Below are 19,651 nucleotides of genomic sequence, written 5' to 3'. Positions count from 1 at the left end.
TTCTTAAAAACAGCTGTAAAGCGTTTTCTTTAATCTTATTACGCTCATTTAGATCTAAAACATATTTTGGTTTTAATGAGGACACTGAATATATATATATACAGGGAGTATGCGGAGGAGTGGTCGAAATGCAACAAAAAATATTCTCTTCACTTTGGCCAGATTCTCAATAGTGTCTCGGTTAAGCATATTTATAAGAAATTTAAATAAAAATCTTAATAAGAAATTTAATGCTCTTTCGTTTGGAATAAACAGATTTGTTGTAGGATAAAGGATAGAAAAGTTACGGCCGTTTTTAAGGAGAAAAACGCGAATATCGACGGAAAAGTTAAAAATGCAAATATCTTGGACACAATTTTATAATCGGCCCGAAGTGAACAGAATATTTTTTTGTTGCATTTGAGCTGCTGAATCACCTCCCGAAGTTTAGACCACTCCTCCGGTAAACACCCTGTATATCTGTATGAAAATAATTTCTAACAAACAAAGCGCATCAAGAACAGGCAACAATGTTCATCACCGAACAGTGAACTGTAATAAGCTCCTAGGAGGAGTAAAAAACAAATCTAGGGGCCGGCAACTCGATACTCGAACCGGGGGAACTGCTCCTGGGAGTACACTGTTACCCCTTAAGTAATTAGATAATTCCCCTCTTTAAATTGACATAATAATTGTTTTAAATCAATCGATTAGAAATTATAAAAAAGAAATCCTTTTAGCGATAAGGTTTCAATCGAGTATTCGACACAATGGAATGATGCCTTGATTAAAAACCACAATCTTCCCCTTGGGACCTCTCCAATAACCACAGCCTCCATGTAACTCTAAATATCAACCTCACTTTGCCTCTTCAAGACCATCCCATAAAGTGTATTAGCCCCACAATATTCCAGAGCACAGACAAACCGCATATATAAGTTCAAGATTGTTAGTTGTAAAGTTTCAGTAATAGATATTATACAAGAGATAGAATGGTTGCAAAATTTCTTTAAAAAAATAGAATGCATCTACACTAACATCCTCTTTTTTGTTACGGAGATAGTTTTAAGTGCTTAGATAAAACTGTACTTGAGAAACTAGAAAAGCAAGAAAATTGTTTGATACAAACATAACGAAATTTCCTTACGACTAAGATTGGCGCTTTTAAAGTTTTGACATAGAACGCAAACTTTTAGATGTTTTAACAAAATCTCAAAAAGTTGCAAGCAAAGTTCACAACTCGATTCTTTGAACAATACCTGTTGTTGTTAGTTAAATGAGATGTTTTGGGTTTTTTGTGGCTTAATTAATAATGTTCTTATTTCAAAATGTTTAAACTAATTAATTTTCTTTTCCTTGTTTCCTATTGGGTTAAATATTTTTCATCATTTGGTTTTAAAAAGGAAAGTGAGTTCCGGGACTTAACTCCTCAGGGGTGGGGATGGTACAATATTAATTATAGCCTCTTTTAAGATAATTAAATTTCTGGTTAATATTGGGAAAAACCAAATAAAAACTTTAATTACCTTCTCGAATGGAAAGCCTGCGTGTTTAATAATTTTCAAAATTGAAATCAACTAAAAAGTATTGATTATCTAGTAATTTTCTTCGAAATGAACAGCTGGATAATTGTAAAACAACTACTGTACGGATCCGAGCCGTAGACATTGACATCAAAAGAGCGCAATACCCTTAATTCAATAGAAATGGGATTCTAGAGGAGATTTAAGCAAAACAGTACTCGATCGAGTCCCAAATACGGTTATAAGGGAAGCCGTCGATATAGATAGAACCATCCTGGCGGTAGAAGAAAGAAGACAATATTGTGGTTTGGACATAGTTCTTCGCATGAGCGACAAGCGCCTCCCAAAAAAGGGTTCTCTGCTGCAACCTGTTGGTAGACAAAGAAGAGGAAGGCGCCTATGAATAGTTGGCTTGCGTAGGTAACAGAAGTAATGATAGTGAGAGGTCTGTGCGAAAGTGACGCTCAGGATAGGGAAGGATGGATGCTTGGCACAAGGAACCCTGGTTGGGGAAATACCTCGGAAGAAGAAGAAGAACTATCCAAAAGTAAGGGTTCGAGTATGGTGCAAGCGGCAGTGTGTTGATCTCAAGATTTACCCAGAGCTGGTGAATAATGATTCTGATGAAGAAGAATAGTGGGTCGCTGAAACTAGCAATAAAGCGGACAGAAATGAGAATTAAGAAGTACTGAGGAACATTGCTTAGATGAGGCCCATGATGTAAAGCAGAAACCTAAATTAGCTAATAATATTCAAAGGGCAAAGTTAGCTGTTAATGATTTAGATGTTGATGAATACAGCCAGAAAAATAGATTAAGTACGAGTATTTAATATACAATAGATCTGATTATTTAAAGTTATGGCTTATTTTGTATTTATTTATTTTTTTTAATGATTTAAGGCGCGTCAATGTCTGAGGTTATTGGCGCCTGGAGCTTTTTTCAGTGCACAGTCGGCCTCCGGACAGTGTTCTCTCGTTACAGACAACACTGTCCATCACCGGACAGTGAGCTGTAAGAAGCTCCTAGGAAGAGAAAATCTAAGGGTCAGCTGCTGGATTCGAACCCGGGACCTCCGCGTGGGAATCCAATACGCTAACCGCATAGCTAATACCTTCCCTTATGGGCTATTAATAAAATATTGAATTACTGGTTTAACGGCAGCATCAAAACTAACGATTTACAGAATGAAACTATTAATAAATATGAATTAAAGAATTGGTTAAAACAGATTTGAAGTCACGGTGTAAAGACTGCCTGAGTAACTATATTAAGAATAACGCTTCTGTAGAACTGATAGACTTATAAATTCTCCAGAGTTTATAGGGTTCACAGCCAATATTCTTTCAACATTTTGAAAATTCAGCTACATAGAATAGCATTTCTTACATACGTAGAATAGAACATAGAATTCTTTTCAAACAATTACTAAAGTAATAAGAAAACTTTTAAAGGTCTATAAAGATTGCTGAGATTTCAGATAAGCTGATCGGGGCAGCATTTTCTCCGTGAAACAACAACCCTTATGAAAGACAATTCAAAGAAAGTTGCATTAAACTGATCCGTCACAGGGAATTGTTGATAAAGTTCACAGACTTCTTAAGCCTAACTGATTCTTTTTCTCCAGGAATGTACTTAAGCAAAGCACTTAGAATCTAAGTAGAAGACGTTTGTGGATTGAAGCCATCCATAGCTTTATAGCTTTTACACTTACTTTGGCATAAAAATAAATGTTTCTGGGACAAAGTAAACGCAGGCAAACTGGACTATGCGACTATTATTTCCTCTACTCTCACGTGACTCCAAAGTGACTGTCGACCAACAAACTCCTCCTTTACAAAGTAGTAGGCCCCGATGTTGCTCTACGCCTGCTCCGCCTGGAGCCTGGACTTGTAGTAGCAACATCAAGAAACTCCAGGACAACACAAAACAAATTTCTCAGACTCGTAACAGACTCTCCACGACGCACTAGAATTGACTCTTTCCACGGAGACTGCATCCATTATCCCCCAGAACACTCCTATATCCAAAATCGTCTGCTCAAACTCCTTTCCATCCTAGACTGCCATCCCAATCCACTATGCCACGACATAGCCTCCTACAGATCCTTCTACAACATACAGGACACAGAAGACTAAAACATATCCTACTCTAACTCTTTACACTCCTTTCCTCTCCTTTTTTCCCTGAATTCCAATCTTCCTCACCTAACTTTTCTCTTACTTCACTTAGTTAAGAAGGTTGAAATGTTTTATAAATTTATACTTCTACATTTATTATAATAAATATTTATTTCTATAAATATTTCTGATATATTGCATTGGTGAACTTAAATTGAAGTTGAAGAAGGAACGCCTAAGTACATGTACTCTAAGTGGATTCAACTTGCCTATAAACACTATTTTACATGTTTAGGACGTTTAGCAATATTAAATGGTACTAACTTAGTTAGAATATAAAATTTCTACTCCTAAGATTGTTAAGATAACACGAATAGAAGGACATATTTATCCTTTTGAACCATATTTTCCAGAAAATGATAATTTATTAACGTAAACAGAATTATGTGAAAAATCAAGCTATAAATAAAGGGTAAAAAAATGCTCCTCCTACCCCCTCCACACAGAGTATTTCCCTGGTAAAGATAATGTAAAGTCTTGCGTAATTACAGACACAGGGGGTTGTTGCCGGTTGCCAGGTAACCAGATGTATAGAAGGAAGTGAAGGTAGAGGGGAGTAAAAAAAAAGCATAGAGCTAGGAGAAGGGGGAACGTTCCATTATTTATATCATCTCCGGACGGTGGTGGTTTTAATTAATATAAAAAGTCACACTTAATACAGAATGTCGGCCAAAGAGGAACCTGAGGGGAGCTCCGACGATCTAACAGGGGGAACTTCCGGGCCGAGTAGTAGTGGCTGACGTTGTTACCACTTGATGTATATCTGAATACAGCGCTAGTTTAAATTCAAACTACAACAAAACTGACAAGTTCTACAGTATTATGTCGTTAGGTTAATTAAATATGACAATTTTAAGACTAGAAATTCCATTTATAAACCTCCAGGAAATTAAGAGAATGCAGTCGATTTAATGTGCCATCTATGTTGCAAGGGTTACATCTATGTTGCAAATAAATGTAGCAGATTGTAAATAAAAAATGCTCAACAATTTAAAAGTATAATTCATTAAGGTACGAAGATAATGAAAAACTAAAGGAGCCATATTTGAGACAAACTCACAAAAATTTGAAAATTACTCGTACTATCAGTAAAGAGGTACAACTGTTAAATGAATCTGCTTTAACCTTAAAATTTTTGAGGCACATTTAATAACACTAACAATATTGATATACTAGCAGGGGTGGCCAACAAGTCGATAGTGAGGCCAGTTTTGGTCGATCGTAAATCGTTCGCAATGTCTGGGGTGGAATTCCGTGTACCATGGACTTCCATGGTCCATGTCGCCACGATAGCCGAACGGTTAGAGGCTAGACCCGCAAAGCTAAGATGTATTGCGGTACTAGGCTATATTCCCCGGTCTATATCTTTAATGGTTAATATGAGATATTTATAGTAAAGTATGTTTGCTAGTTGCGACGATAGCCGAGCGGTTAGAAGCTAGACCCGCAAAGCTAAGATGTATTGCGGTACTAGGCTATATTCCCCGGTCTATATCTTTAATGGTTAATATGAGATATTTATAGTAAAGTAAGTTTGCTAGTCGCCACGGTAGCCGAGCGGTTAGAGGCTAGACCCGCAAAGCTAAGATGTATTGCGGTATTAGTCTACATTCCCCCGGTCTATATCTTTAATGGTTAATATGAGATATTTATAGTAAAGTATGTTTGCTAGTCGCCACGATAGCCGAGCGGTTGCAGGCTAGACTCCCAAAGCTAAGGTGTATTGCGGTACTAGGCTACATTCCCCCGGTCTATATCTTTAATGGTTAATATGAGTTTTGTAGTAAAGTATGTTTGCTAGTCGTCTCCGTTCACGACACCTAATTCTGGTAGTTGGACGTTAAGCCCCGCCTGAAAAAATAGGCGATTACTTTACTTTTTTTTTACCATGGACTTGAAAGCGATTGTAGAAGACAAACAATGTAAATTCTAAATCTATCTTTATCTGTAACTACTTTGAATTAATAAATATTGTTAATAATTACCCATGTTCTTTTAATTCCCCTGGATGTGAGTTTTTTGGCCCTTTAAATAATTATTGTTGCTGTTTTTTACGTAGGTAGATAAGCCGTATATCTATATTTAAGCACGAGATGTACTCAGCGAGCTATTGATAGATTAGCAAAAAGTAAGTCATATTATTCTTTCACGATAAATTTTCCTGGCCCCAAAAAAACTATCAGCCATACTGTGCATTTTTATAACAACTTTTTCATATTTACGTACAAATAGTACCACAACTTATACATTACAGTTGATAAAAGAAAAACTATTGTATTTTCTTCATGAGCATATATCTCGAAAACTTAATAAGTGATTTAAAAAATAATATATTTTACTTATCTACCCATACCTCGCTGGAATGCACCTTATACTGAAACACAGTGTATAAACATAGTATGCATTTCAAACCCCTTCTTTCCCCCGTAGACTACGCCTATGACAACAAGTCGATCGCGACACACTTTTAAGATAAAAAGTAGATCTTTGTATACAAAAAAGTTGGCTACCCCTGAGATATAGTATCGTACATTATCCCTAAATGATTCCTTAAAGGATAGCCTCATAACTGTCACCCACAAATGTGCCCTTAATCAAATTTATCTGGGAAAAAAATGTTTGCAATAATAATTAAAGGCAACGCATACGGGGAGGAGAATATGGTCTTTCTGGTTTGGATACCTGGTCATTCAGGTCATAAGGGAAACGAAGCGGCAGATTTATTGGCCCGGGAAGGCTCTGCGGGACATTCGTTGGCCCGGAGCCCTTTTTTGGGGTTTCGAAGTGTGTTAAGACTGCGGCCATTAACTTATGGGTGCAGAGTAGGTCTCAAGAGTGGTGGCTTGCCACCACTGGGCAAAGACAGGCAAAGGAGTTCATTAAAGGCTATTCGCTGAGGCTAACTGCAGAATTAATCCGTCAAGGCCGCGTGGGGCTATAAGGATAATTGTAGGCCTATTAACTGGCCACTGCAAACTCAGAAAACACATGCAACGCATGGGCCTGGCATGTGATAGCCTTTGCAAGTTCTGTCAGGAAGAGGAGGAAACGGCACTGCACGTGTTGTGTCAGTGCGAGGAGCTTGTATGGCTAAGGATGTTACTTCTCGGGGAGGAAAAACCAAGGCCTGTGAATTTTGCCCAAGAGCCGCTCTCCAGCATCAAGAGTCTGATTAAAAGGACAGCTCTGGAGGGTGAGCTTTAGAGTGAGGGGAGCCACAATAGATCCAAAGGGGTCGCAGTGGCGTAGGCCTTGAGGTCGCCCTAGTTTAATCTAATCTAATCTAATACGGGGAGGAGACAAAAGCATGAACCGCAATATTTCTCACCTCCCCTTCAAAACAAATCTAGTTATTGCGGGTTTTTTTCTGGGATCCTCCTGATTACAAGTCCACGCTCATAACACGTCCATGTACAATATCAATCCAGGCTAGTCAGCCTTTTTAAACTGAAGAGGAGACAAAACAAAAAAATGGTAACATAAAATATCTTTTAAAATATCATAAATATTAGAATATTTTATTGTACAAATGATATTTATGACCATCTGATTTTTGATTGTAGCTCTGTGTTTTATGGCAGCTATGATTTTATTCCAATGTAATCAATTTTTATGTTGTAAAGAAAGAGAACAGGAATCATAAAATCATTTTTATTATTACTGTTTTATGGTTAGATTTGGGCATATTGTGCTATTAGCAAAACTGTGATATTGCAATAATCAATATTTAATCATGCATGCACATTCATGCAATTGTCCACTCCAAGGGGAGAAACTAACCCAGCGATTAAATTCCCAATAAGCACTATTCAGTGGAGATAATGAAACTCGAGGTCACTAGCCTAGGGAAGGATGTGTGGATGAGTGTAGGATGAGAGATAAGCATTAAGGATTAAAAGGATAATTTTTCCGGGTGGTGGACAAAAGGATTAAGAGGTAAATACAGTGAATTAGGGAACAGCATTAGCTGTTCGATAGATCGGTTCACAAAGTTGAGACCAAAAAAACTTCCAAGTCTTTGAGGATTATATATGGATGGAAGCACTGAAAATCTTTGAACCCCATGGTTTGGTTGAACCTCATGGTACAGAGTTTCATTGTTATGTTATGGTACTGGGTTCGTACCTCGGTCTAGATCTTTCATTTTACTCAATCCGTTAATTGAGCAAATTAAGCTATACGCCACTGTACAGGTCACATGCCTGTCTGAATAGTAATTAATTTTACTTTAATGCTGAAAGATTTCAGCCAAAACTCCTGAACATAAATTACTGACGAAATCTCAATTACGGCACTTCCGCACAAGAACAAAAAGAAAATGAACAAGCCGTTTTACAGTTTTGTAAATCAGAGGGGCAAAGATAAGATTAAAAATAATGTAAATGTTTTCTGTAAGTCAGTTAGCCAGTCTGTTAGTCATTCAGTCACTCTTAGACAAGTCAGTCAGTATTTCTGCGACATTTAAATAAGACCACAACATAACGCTCTTACGTAATTTCTAAGTTGGGCTTACATTTAAATTCAAATAACCATGGTAACCAAGTAACTCTGTAGTAGTTCAGTTTACTTTGCATAATTAGTAAACTGACTAAACATCTACTACCGTCCTATTCTTGTCTATTGTAAAAGAGCACTTTCATTTAATTTTAACCAGGTGGTACAAATTATTAAAATAGGAAATGAACTTACACCAAAGCAAACTGCTTTTGCCTACTGTGTTTAATTTTTAATTTCAGCATTAATCAGTAGTAAAATTTAAGAGTAAAAATTGTCATCATTTAAAAAGTCTCAGTCACTCTAGTTTCTCTCAAAGTGATTAAATTTTCGGGAATTTTAATTTCTCTGCTCGCTTCAAATTTATTTTGAAAGATATTTACTCTTCACTAGCGAAAAGTGCTTGTCTAAAAAAGCTTTACCGAACTCAGGGGACTTCAAAGCAGATGTTTTCGCTGAAAACTTGAAGTTAAACATTGTTTACAAGTGCTTGCTATAATTTTGTAGTAAAATAAAGTAAATAATCTAGCTCTAAAAACATTCGTACCAACTCATTCATAACGTTTATTTCCGGGGCAAAAAATTCAATATTAAAGATCAGATTTGATCGCGATAAGATTACGAACTGTAAGAATAAATGAAAACAGGCGAAGAAATAATAAGAACAATATTAATGTAGAAGTTGGAGGTAGGGTGAGGGATGCTGGTAAAGTAGGAGCGGCCAACATGAGACGTCGCGTCTTCGTTTATAAGAACGGTCGATTACTAGCTGGCCTGACTTCCCCTCTTGTTGTGCAGTCGCTGGCCGTAGTCTTGGGAACGCCGAGGGATTTGAGAGGATTTATTGCTTCAGGATTTTCGGGAAGGGTTGATATAATCATGCATTTCATATCCAACAATGCCAGTCAATGTTTTATTCTTTGTTTAACTATTATTCTTAATAATTAAAAGTTGAACTAAACTGAAATATTCTAATGTAAACCCTATTGTTACTGTGTATAGAAGAGGAGTAAATCAATAAATAGTGCTGTATAGATGTAATTATGGAGAGAATGCACAGAGTGAATGAACTACGCCGACCGGAGAGGCAGGACTTCCACTCACCGTTCATGATGGGCGAGCCTGATCGGGATTCACATCCCCCAACTAAGTGTAAATGGATTGGGATACAATAGGGGAAATACTCTGTTAAATTAACAACACAATAGCGTACAGATCGAAAGTAATGGAAATCGGAAGTAAGTACACATAAATGGTAGAGTTGCAGATGTGAACGTTAGATGTGAATTAAAATATGGCTGATAATTGAGCTGATAATAGATTTGTTAGCGGAAACTAGCGAACATGGCTGCGGCTAAAGATCTAATGACCCCCCCCTACCCAAAAAGGGGAGGGAAACTAAAGTGAGAGATCTGAATAAACTTCAAAATTTGACAGTATTAGTGCATTTTAGGTGTTCATCCTAAATTTTACAAAGAAATTGCATACATTAATTATCATTGTAAGGCTAAGATAGCCTATGTGAAGGCCTATAAGAGTAAGTATTTTACAGGTAGATTACCAATTTGATAAAAATGGTTTAACTCAATCCATAAAAGGAATTACAAGTAAAAAATAATTAATGAATTAAAGCGATATTGATTAAAATAATAATATTGAGTACTTTTTGCGCGATTCAGAAGGGCGACAAAATCAAAATTATATTCCAATTAATACCCAATTATCTATTAATGAATAATTGCAATACGTCCTCTCATAAGTGGTAAGAATATATAGTAAAAAGGCGCCACGGTAGCCGAGCGGTTAGAGGCGACACCTGCAAAGCTAATATGTATTGTGGTACTGGGTTCGATTCCCCGGTCTTAGGCCTTGGATTTTATTTAATAGTTAATAAAAGAAATTTACAGTAATGTACGTTTGCTAGTCGCCTCCGTCCACGACACCTAATTGGTAGTTGGACGTTAAGCCCCGCCTGAAAAAATGTATAGTAAAAAGACCCAAATTATTTTTTTTAATAATAAACAGATTAGATTTCAAAAATCTTGGCGCCTTCCCAAGAAATGAATATATTCAACTGTTCTCAAGTGTGTGTGGCCGTAGTAAAGTGAAAAATGACTCCAGGCAATATTTCCAGCTTTCATTAAATTTTAAATCTTAATGCATACGTGATGCACTCCACATGTGCGGTGGTGGCTGCCTGCTAACACACTCTGAAATAGTGCATTTATTCTATTTTTTGGTGTTTTCTTTGTAGAAATAGAAAAGCGGCATCAGTGTGTTTATAGGTACATATTTATATTCATAATTAAAAATTAGTTTAATCCTCCTCCTCCGAAAATGTAACTGGAGTAGAAGCTGTTTTTGTTTAATCTCTTGTTTTACAGTTAAAAAAAATCATTCATCTCGTTAATCTATCTCTAAATCAGCTCAAATCCTGCGAATCAAACCGCTGATCTTTCCACAACTTCTCGTCATAAAATGTCCCTGGAACTAGCTAACTTCTATTGAGTTCTGCCAATTTTTTTGGGGGGGGGGGCCTAAGAATACCCAATGTATGTACGAGGAACACCGCAGCCGAACAAGGACATTGCCTCATTGTCCAATTAAAGAATCGCGACTAGCAGAATCACAAATAAAACTTTTATTGGTATGTTATTCACAAACTGAGAACATTTGCATACAGGCTAACTTCTAGTAACGTACAATACTAATAATCATCGACTAATCTTGACTGCTCTCTGACTAAACTTTTACTAATCTCTATATTCATAATTGCATGTCCTTATATATTAATTACAGTTTACATTGAGTATCGCATAGATACCAATAATCTTAAATAGTTCATATTCCCATAGATCTAACTTATTGTTACATATTTACAATGATAGCTTTGCGATAGATGTGATATCGTATCTTCAAGAGAGAGGTACATTCTCTTTTATTTTCGGCGAAAGGCAGGGTGACGTCATAACTGTCCCTCCAGAGTAAAATTTATTTGTGAACCGTACTATGTGGTTTACAAAAGAACCAAAGAGACTCTGTGCTTGAGTAGGAATCAAATTATCACTGGCCTATTCACAGGGGCATGGTAGGTCTAGGAAGCATCTGTATAACAAGGTGGGGGCTTATTAGCTGGGAACCGTTGTGCAGTTGTGCAGATTGTGTTAGGAATAGGAGAAAACGGCCTCTAACCTGCTGTTCGATTGCGTTACAATCGAGTGGTTGCGCTATGAAACCTTTGGATTTTTTGAGCATAGAAAGTCCTCAACCTCTTTAGTAGGGGAGGTTTTGTCTACTAGATCCAAAGAGGAAGGGCACACTAAGCCTCTTTTGGCTGCGGTGTCAAGAGATATATGTCTCCGCCCCTAGTTTTCTATAAATTTATATTTATAAGTTTCTGTAAAGTCATTAGTTTGAAAAACTTGCCAACATGTTCGGCACTGACGGCTACGATAATGGCCGACCAGCATAAGAACGGTACTAGCTTCCAAAATTTAAATACTATAGTTAAAAAGTTTTTTAATTATTTATTTAGTTATTTAGTTACAATCAACGCATTTTGCGTTATAAGCAACAATGATAACATTAAATAACATTCCCACATATCAGAGTGGAGAAGTTACCCAGCGGTAACACTCCAAAAAAAACATTCTAAATTCTACTGACTCTCTTCATCAGAGAGGAGTTCGCGAGGCCATACTGTCTTTTAAGACGTCTGGTAGTGTTGTCTGGAAATGTTCTGGAAGATAGATGTTGTACTAGTGGATTGTGATGAGATTGAAGGTTAAGATGGAATTTTCTGTATCGTGTTTTCAGCAACTTGTGTGACGAAAGGAATGTTCAAGTCTGTGTGGATGGTTTGATTGGTGACGTAGAAAGGAGCGTTTACTATAGAGCGGAGAATTTTAGATTGCAAGGACTGGGATCCTTTGCAGATTTGAGTGTTTGGTTGCATCCCACAATTCGATGTCATAAGCCCAGACTGGCTTTAGTATACTTACATATATGTCTTTTTAGGCGCCATGGTAGCCGAGCGGTTAGAGGCGAGACCTGCAAAGCTAATATGCATTGTGGTACTGGGTTCGATTCCCCGGTCTTAGGCCTTGGATTTTATTTAATAGTTAATAAAAGAAATTCACAGTAAAGTATGATTGCTAGTCGCCTCCGTCCACGACACCTAATTGGTAGTTGGACGTTAAGCCCCGCCTGAAAAAATAGGCAATTACTTTACTTTACTTTTATATAAGTCTTTTGTTGTCCAGAGTGAGTTTTGATCTGTTGTCGAGTAGTCTTTTCAGTTGTCGGAAGCGTCTGTTGAGTTCTGTTCTCTTAAGTCGAGTATGAGGGTTCCATGTAAGTCTTCTGTCAAGGTAAAGCCCAAGGTAGTGGACTACGTTGACTATTGGGAAAGGAATAAGATTGTAAAAGACTGGAGAAAGAGTGATGCGTCGAAGAGTGAAGGTAATGTTTTGAGATTTTGTTTCGTTCAGTGTGATAGCCCATTTTTTGAACCATTTTTCTAAGGAGGTGAGTTGAGACTGAAGGTTTCTATGAGCTATTTATGGATCTTTGTTAGTAGATAAGAAGATAAGTTTAAGTTAAAAAGTTTAAAAAAAAAGTATTTTTCCCAATAAGCGGTCAAAACGTTTTTAGATTAAAATCGAATTTAATTAAAAAAATCTATAATAAAACTTGTGAATAGTAAACATCGACATGCCTAAAGTTATATAGACAATGGAGTTAGGAGAAACGCTAACTTACGATCTATAGACCAACCGAGCATTGAAAACACTTTGCATACATCAATAGTCTGTACAACGATGGAACCAACTGTACATCTATTCAATACCATAAATGTACTGACAGATCGATATTTTCTGAATATGATTGTATCATATCACTGATGAAACAATAAAATATCACTATGAAGCGTCCAATAGCTGATTGGAAGAACGATATTATTTACTGCATTAATTATTAATAATTAAGTAACGAAATATTGGATACACAATTTGGCAGAAGTAGAGCAGATTTATCTGAAGCAGAATGTTATATCAACAGGTATTACATTGTGAAGTTTCTAGAGTTGAACAATGTATACATATATATACAATAGCTAACAATAAACCTGAGTTCATTTCATTTATATACCTTGCCAGAGATAGATGGAGAACTGACAACTGTATCTTGCTAAACATTTCAATTTGTAACTGCTAACGAAGTTAGTAAAATGTAATTCATTAATTTAAATTTGGTAGAAATTTGCTATTTTCTTTGTTTTCTCTTTAAAAAAGAGTCTTTCAAATTGGTTTTATTATTAGCTTTTTAAGAAAAATTAAAAAGAAACATTCGTGTTTCATTAAGCTGCTGTTATTTTTGAAGTTTTTTTGGTAAACAAATTAATTTGTTTTCTTTACTCTTTCAACAAAAATAATTGCAACATTTAGATTTAGATTTTGAGTATGGGGGGTCCTTTCATGACCCAAAAACTAAAAAAAATAACCGTAAATTCCAATTTTTAGATTTTGCGCAATTGCCATTACGGATCGCGATAGAAAAGTTTGGATCATACCCGTTTAAGCGATAGCACCAAAATACTGAATTATTTTTTCAGTTTGATATTCTCCAAAATGAGAGGAAATTGGGAAGTACCGCTTACTTACAGAGATTTTTCAGTATTTTGAAGTTTTATATACAAAAAAAAACACCATAATTTTATGTAAACTTGAATAGTGATTACAAGGCCACCACTGGGGAAGAGACAGGCGAAAAAGTTCATAGCCTGGGCTATTCGCCAAGGCTGACTGCAAAATTAATCCATCAAGCCCGTGTGGATATAAGGATAATTGTAGGCCTATTCACCAGACCAATGCAGGCTAAGGAAACTACATGCATCGCTTGGGCCTAGAAGATGATGGCCTGTGTAGGTTCTGTCAGAAGGAGGAGGAGGAAACGGCACTGCACGTGTTGTGTCAGTGCGAGGGACTTGACTGGGCTAAGGATGTCACACCTTGGAGAGGAAGGCCTGAGAGCATTACCCAGAAGCTGCTCTCCAGAATTAAGAGTCTGATTAAACGGACGGATAGAGAAGTAGGAGCCACAATAGATTCACGGGGTCGCGGTGGAGTAGGCCTTTAAGGTTGCCCTACAAGAATCTAATCTTATCTAATAGTGATTACAAACAAACCAGCAATTTTGATTAGCAATATTTTTTCCAAAAACTTCGATTAAGGGTGACCTCTAGATGTGGGAATGTATTGATCCCCTCGCAAAATTATTTCAGGGACCTTGAGCCATTTCAAGGTAGATTAAATATATCATTAATATTTCGAATTTACGAGAAAAAAAAAAATCAAATAATCCTAAAAGAGAAATACATCTACACATCTGACAATTCACTTTTTGAGATTTTCGTATACACATTACACACTCACAGATCTATATCTTTCATATTATTATTATATTTTTTCCGAAAAATTAGTTTTTTGGACAATGGCGAGAGGGAAAGGGCCGAGGTATTTTTTTTTATAGTATTTTCAAAAAAAGTCGTGTGAGTATTCGTATCAGAGTTTCATTTTTTCGAGGCACGTTTACTCACCTTGGAAAAGTTTCTTTGCACAAAAAAAAAAATGAGTTTAAGCGACTAAGAGATTTACTAAAACTTGTTAATAAGTAATAAAGTAAGTAGTTTGAAAAGGCAAACATTCTATCCCGAGTAAAGAGGGTAGATCTTTAAAAAACTACCTGTGGAAGTCCAGTAAATAGGTTTTTTGCACCAAAAAGAAAACGAGCCATTAAAATAAGTGTCAAATGGTTCAAATCCACCTTTTAGAAGTTACAGGAGAGCTTAAAACTTTCTCAAGACAGAAGTTGGTAATACGATTGTAGGACATGTCTTAAGTTTAAATATAGGAGATTCCACGACCAAGAAACAAAATCTATTTAGAATATTGACTGTGAAAATGCCATTCTAACAGAAAGAGAAAGTTAAAAGGCTTAAGAATTCAACCGAAATTACACAAATAAAATGGTAATACAAAGAAAAAGTCAAGCCGATCCAATAACGGATATTTCAGCACTCTAAAGAGAAAAAAAGAAAAACTCATGCTGTGCAACGTGTAACTTTGCCCAATATCCCGTTACCCGGGCTAGAACAACTTACCAGCCCAATGGCAAGCAGAGAACTCTAGCGGGACTGATAAAGGTTAGCTAGACTGCCAATGGGTCCAACCCACGGTCCTCTAACAATACCGTTGGATAAACAAACTAGAAAAGTAAGTTTATCTAACCACTCCGAAGGCTTTCTTCTTTCCTCTCCACCAAATGGTGGCTACAAAGTGGCTTGGTGTGTGTATGTGTGAAGGGCTGTTAGGTCCTCTAGTATAGCCGCCTGGAATGTAGGAGTATGGCCCTTTTATTTTCCACTTTTCCTTCTATGTTAGTTCTTAATGTCACAAGGTCTCTCACACTGTCTCCCGTTCATCGCTTTAAATCTCTTCTCAACTTTCTAGCCTTTGCTTTTTTTTTTTTTTTCTATTTCTTGCAGAAGATGTAGAAAGTAGATGGAAGAAGAGAAAGATGTAATAGAAGTGTTTGCAAAGCAATTTGATATCATCTTAAAACGACAATAAATTATCCAAAAATGGTGATATCAGTTTTCATCAAGACAGAAAAGCAAAAGGAAAACAAATATTGACCCAGAAATTTCCAAGTTTTTCTTAAAATAAACAAACATTATGAAGTTGTGTTCGTGCTTTATCAACATTTTTCTCCGGTAAATAAAGTTAGCAGTCAAGTTGAAAAAGAAATTTAATAATCACGTGTTTTAAGCAAGATAAATAATATTCTTCTCTAACATGTCATTTCAATTAAAGATCTTAGGTAAGTGATCGCATGATTTACCATCCTATATAATATATAGGTTTGCTTATTATATATAATTGCTCTATAATTGGTATAAATTGCAATGTTTTAGTTATAATAAATGGGATATAGAAGGTTAGGAGGTTTTCAAATTCGTTCAAATTTCAAACGTATTATATCTCTCTTCGTATTGTTCAGATTTTAATGAATTCTTTACCGAATTGTAGAGAAACGTTTGCTCTAAAAACTGATGTAAATTTATTTATTTTATTTATTTTATTAACAAGCTTATAGGTGCAACACCTTTAGCCCGGAGTTGCTACAAATGAAAAAAGAACTTAAACTACACATTCCATGAATGAAAGTAATAAAATACAAATAATAACATAATACATAGTAAACATAAAAAAATACATAATAGAGGTGATGAAAAAACTAAGGAAGAAAAAATATAAAAAAAGAAAAAGAAAAAAGGATAACCCGAATAACATCATTCGTTTATCAAAAAACTAAAAACTGATGTAAATTGCAATGTTTTAGTCATAATAGTTAATGAGATATAGAAAGTTAAATTTTGGAGGTTTTCCAATTCGTTCAAATTTCAAACGTTTATATCTCTCTTCGTATTGGTCAGATTTTAATGAAATTTTAACTGAATTGTAGAGAAAAGTTTGCTCTTTAAATCTATGAAATACTACCGCCTTGCTTACTAGAATTCTTGTTTTGTTGCAAAAAGCTTAATAAAATCTGAATTTACGCTTTTACCACCAAACCTTTAAGTCTAAAATATCTCCTCGTTTCAAGTTATCTACTATGATTTTAATCCAAACAAAATGAGGAGATTATCAAAAAATTAAAAAGTTTAGATGTTGTGAGAGATATAGGATAAAAGAGAAAATCTTTGAGTTCGCAGAGAATTAAAATTGAGTTCACAAACACTGCGTTTCTGTAAAAAAAAACCATACCCAAAAATTAAAAAAAATAAATCGCGGAGAATCCAAACATTGCGACCACTTTGAAGTTGGTTGAGGAGACAGCTGATATGTATTTGCATATAAATCTATCAGTTATAGTTGTTGTGAGTAAATTGATTGATTCCTAGGGACTCCAAGGTATGATGGGTAGTTAGACACCTTTCTAAAATGATATTTCCAACTAATTTGTCACCTCTATGTACACATGTCACAATAAGTGATGAATGACCATTACTTTAAGAGCATTTATCGATAGTTGTTAAAAAGGCAATAATAGAAATTATGGATAAGGGATCTCAGAATGAAGGCAGTTTTTTAAGTTTAAAGATTTAAAGCACGTCAACAACTGCGGTTAATGGCGTTCGGAACTTTTTCCAGTGCACTGTCGACCTCTGGACAATCCCTTACAAAAAGCTGATACTAACAATTCAATTCGTACAGACTCTTAACATTCACCATACACGTGTACAGTTCTTAAGTAGTAAGAAAAAATATGTTTACAAAGCTTAATAATATGAAAAGTCTATTTCTTACCATTTTAAATGGTCGAAAGAAATCTAAAGTGGGTGAAAATTTAAAAAAGATAATTAATGGTGGATAAAATGTTTCTAAAATTGCCAATTTTAGAAAAAAAATTCCCTAATCAAATCGGTCTATTAAAGTCATGTAGTAAATAAGAAACGATTTTTTAATAAAAAAAAAAAAACAAAACATTAATTTGTATTTGAAGTTGTAGTACCCGAAGAATCAGAAATGCCAACTAAGATAAAATAAAATAGATTGAAACGTCTCAAAATGGCCAAAGATATATTTGATTCAATAAAATGTCTCCTTAAAAAAATCCATATTTGGAAAACTCTAAAATGCAACGAATTAAGCAAAACATAAAGGTAAGTCATCTGACTTACAAGATTAAGTGATAAAATGGAATTTCTATTTAAGAAATGGAAGGCAACAAACTGATCTACTCACACATTCATTTTAAGAGCTATATTCATGAACAAACAATTACGCCTTAGCTAAATCTTATAATCACAAATTTTCCACTTAATTGTTCTTAAAAAATTATTTTGCTTTCGTAGTCAAACTATATGTTCATCGAATTGAACACTTAATTCTTTACTTCGCATGAGTGAAGACAATACTTCCTTCTACTAGGAGAATGAAAGAATAAAACAAAGATTGAAATAAGTTTTTGAGTTAAAACATTTCTTTTTATCTGCAGAAATTGCAAATGAACATTATTTAAGAATCACCTATTATATGATGCATTCTAGTTCTTAGTTATTATGTAGTTCTACTTTAACTTCCATAATTTTAACAAACTAGTCTAATTGTAAATGAGAAATAATGACATCTGAGTGTTCTACAATCCCCACAAATTTCATAATAAGTTTTTGTTAGCACCAATTTTGATGATTTAAAAATTAATAATATTCAAAACTTATATATCAAACCATTAATATCAATGAAATTAAAAAAGCTGGCGTAGAAGACAATGTTGTAAAAATTAATTTCTGAAAAACAAATTTCAATGATTTTACTAATTGAATATTAAATTTTGTATTCGTTTTATGATAAATAAATTGAAAAACCAATAGCTAAAAATTTCTATTCAATGCATGGCATCCATCTTTAAAAAAATTGAACATATATTCAAATTAAATAACGCATTAGATACGATCATCCTAACAATTAATTCATATAACTTAAAAACTGGTAATTATGTGAAAATTGACCAACATCTTTATTTTAACCGACCATCTTTTAAATTTATTAATCAAGAAGTAGTAAAAAGGAATAAAAACTAATTTACAATGAACAGGAACACGTACCTTGAGGCCCCCTTTCAAGTAGTCCTAGAATTACAGACTACTAATAGTAATTATTTTAAAAAGACATACTCATTAATAAAACTATTCTTATTAATTAATTCTGCACAAATAACATATATAAACTTTACGAAGATTTAAAGAGTATCACAAAAAAATAAATTTAATTCTTTACTGGATCGCGTATCACAGAACTGTAGCGAACAATATGGCTCCTAGAATAAGGGATGTCGTAAATCTGCAACAAAAATTTCGAAAAATGAAAATCAAAAAAAGCAATTTAAAAAGTTAACTTTAAATAATACTAAAAATTAATTTTATAATCTATACAACTTAATTTTTTTATACTAATCGAGAAAATTTCTAATATTTTTTTTAATGTTAAAAACTTAATTCAATGCACTACACATAATTATTAGTAAATTTAAAAAATTAAAAAGATTTAATATATCTTTGTCACATTTAAAAAAAAAATTTATATACGTATTTCAAAATTAATAGGCTTTAATTTGACAAAAAGGTCAACCTTGGCAACCCCTACCCATAAGGCCATTACGCTATAATCCAAATTCTCAAGTACATTAATTCTGTTAACTACAGAGAATATCTAAAGTAAGTTCAAATACTATTACTTATATGTTTAACTTATATATTCATTTATTAATTAACTGAAGAGATTACTCTTAGAAAAGTAATTATTTTAAATTTTGACTCGCTTGTCTCTGAAATTCTCTAACAAACTGTCTCTAACTTTGTAAGACATCATAATCAACATGTGCAAGTAATTACGTTGTAAAAATTTTAATA

At 34.6% G+C, this 19,651-nt stretch overlaps 1 protein-coding gene across 1 annotated transcript in view; it reads right to left on the bottom strand.

Annotated features, from left to right (window-relative positions):
- The window catches only part of LOC141454493 (uncharacterized), a 167,678-nt gene that overhangs the window by 111,998 nt on the left and 36,029 nt on the right, over positions 1–19,651 (bottom strand). The gene's annotated exons all lie outside the window — the stretch shown is intronic.

The sequence above is a fragment of the Rhodnius prolixus genome, unplaced genomic scaffold (assembly GCF_049639745.1).
Source record: "Rhodnius prolixus isolate KJV_2025 unplaced genomic scaffold, Rpr scaffold_9, whole genome shotgun sequence".
NCBI classification, from domain to species: Eukaryota; Metazoa; Arthropoda; class Insecta; order Hemiptera; family Reduviidae; genus Rhodnius; species Rhodnius prolixus.
Note: the sequence above shows the minus strand (reverse complement) of the source record. Positions and strands in the feature narration are given on the sequence as shown.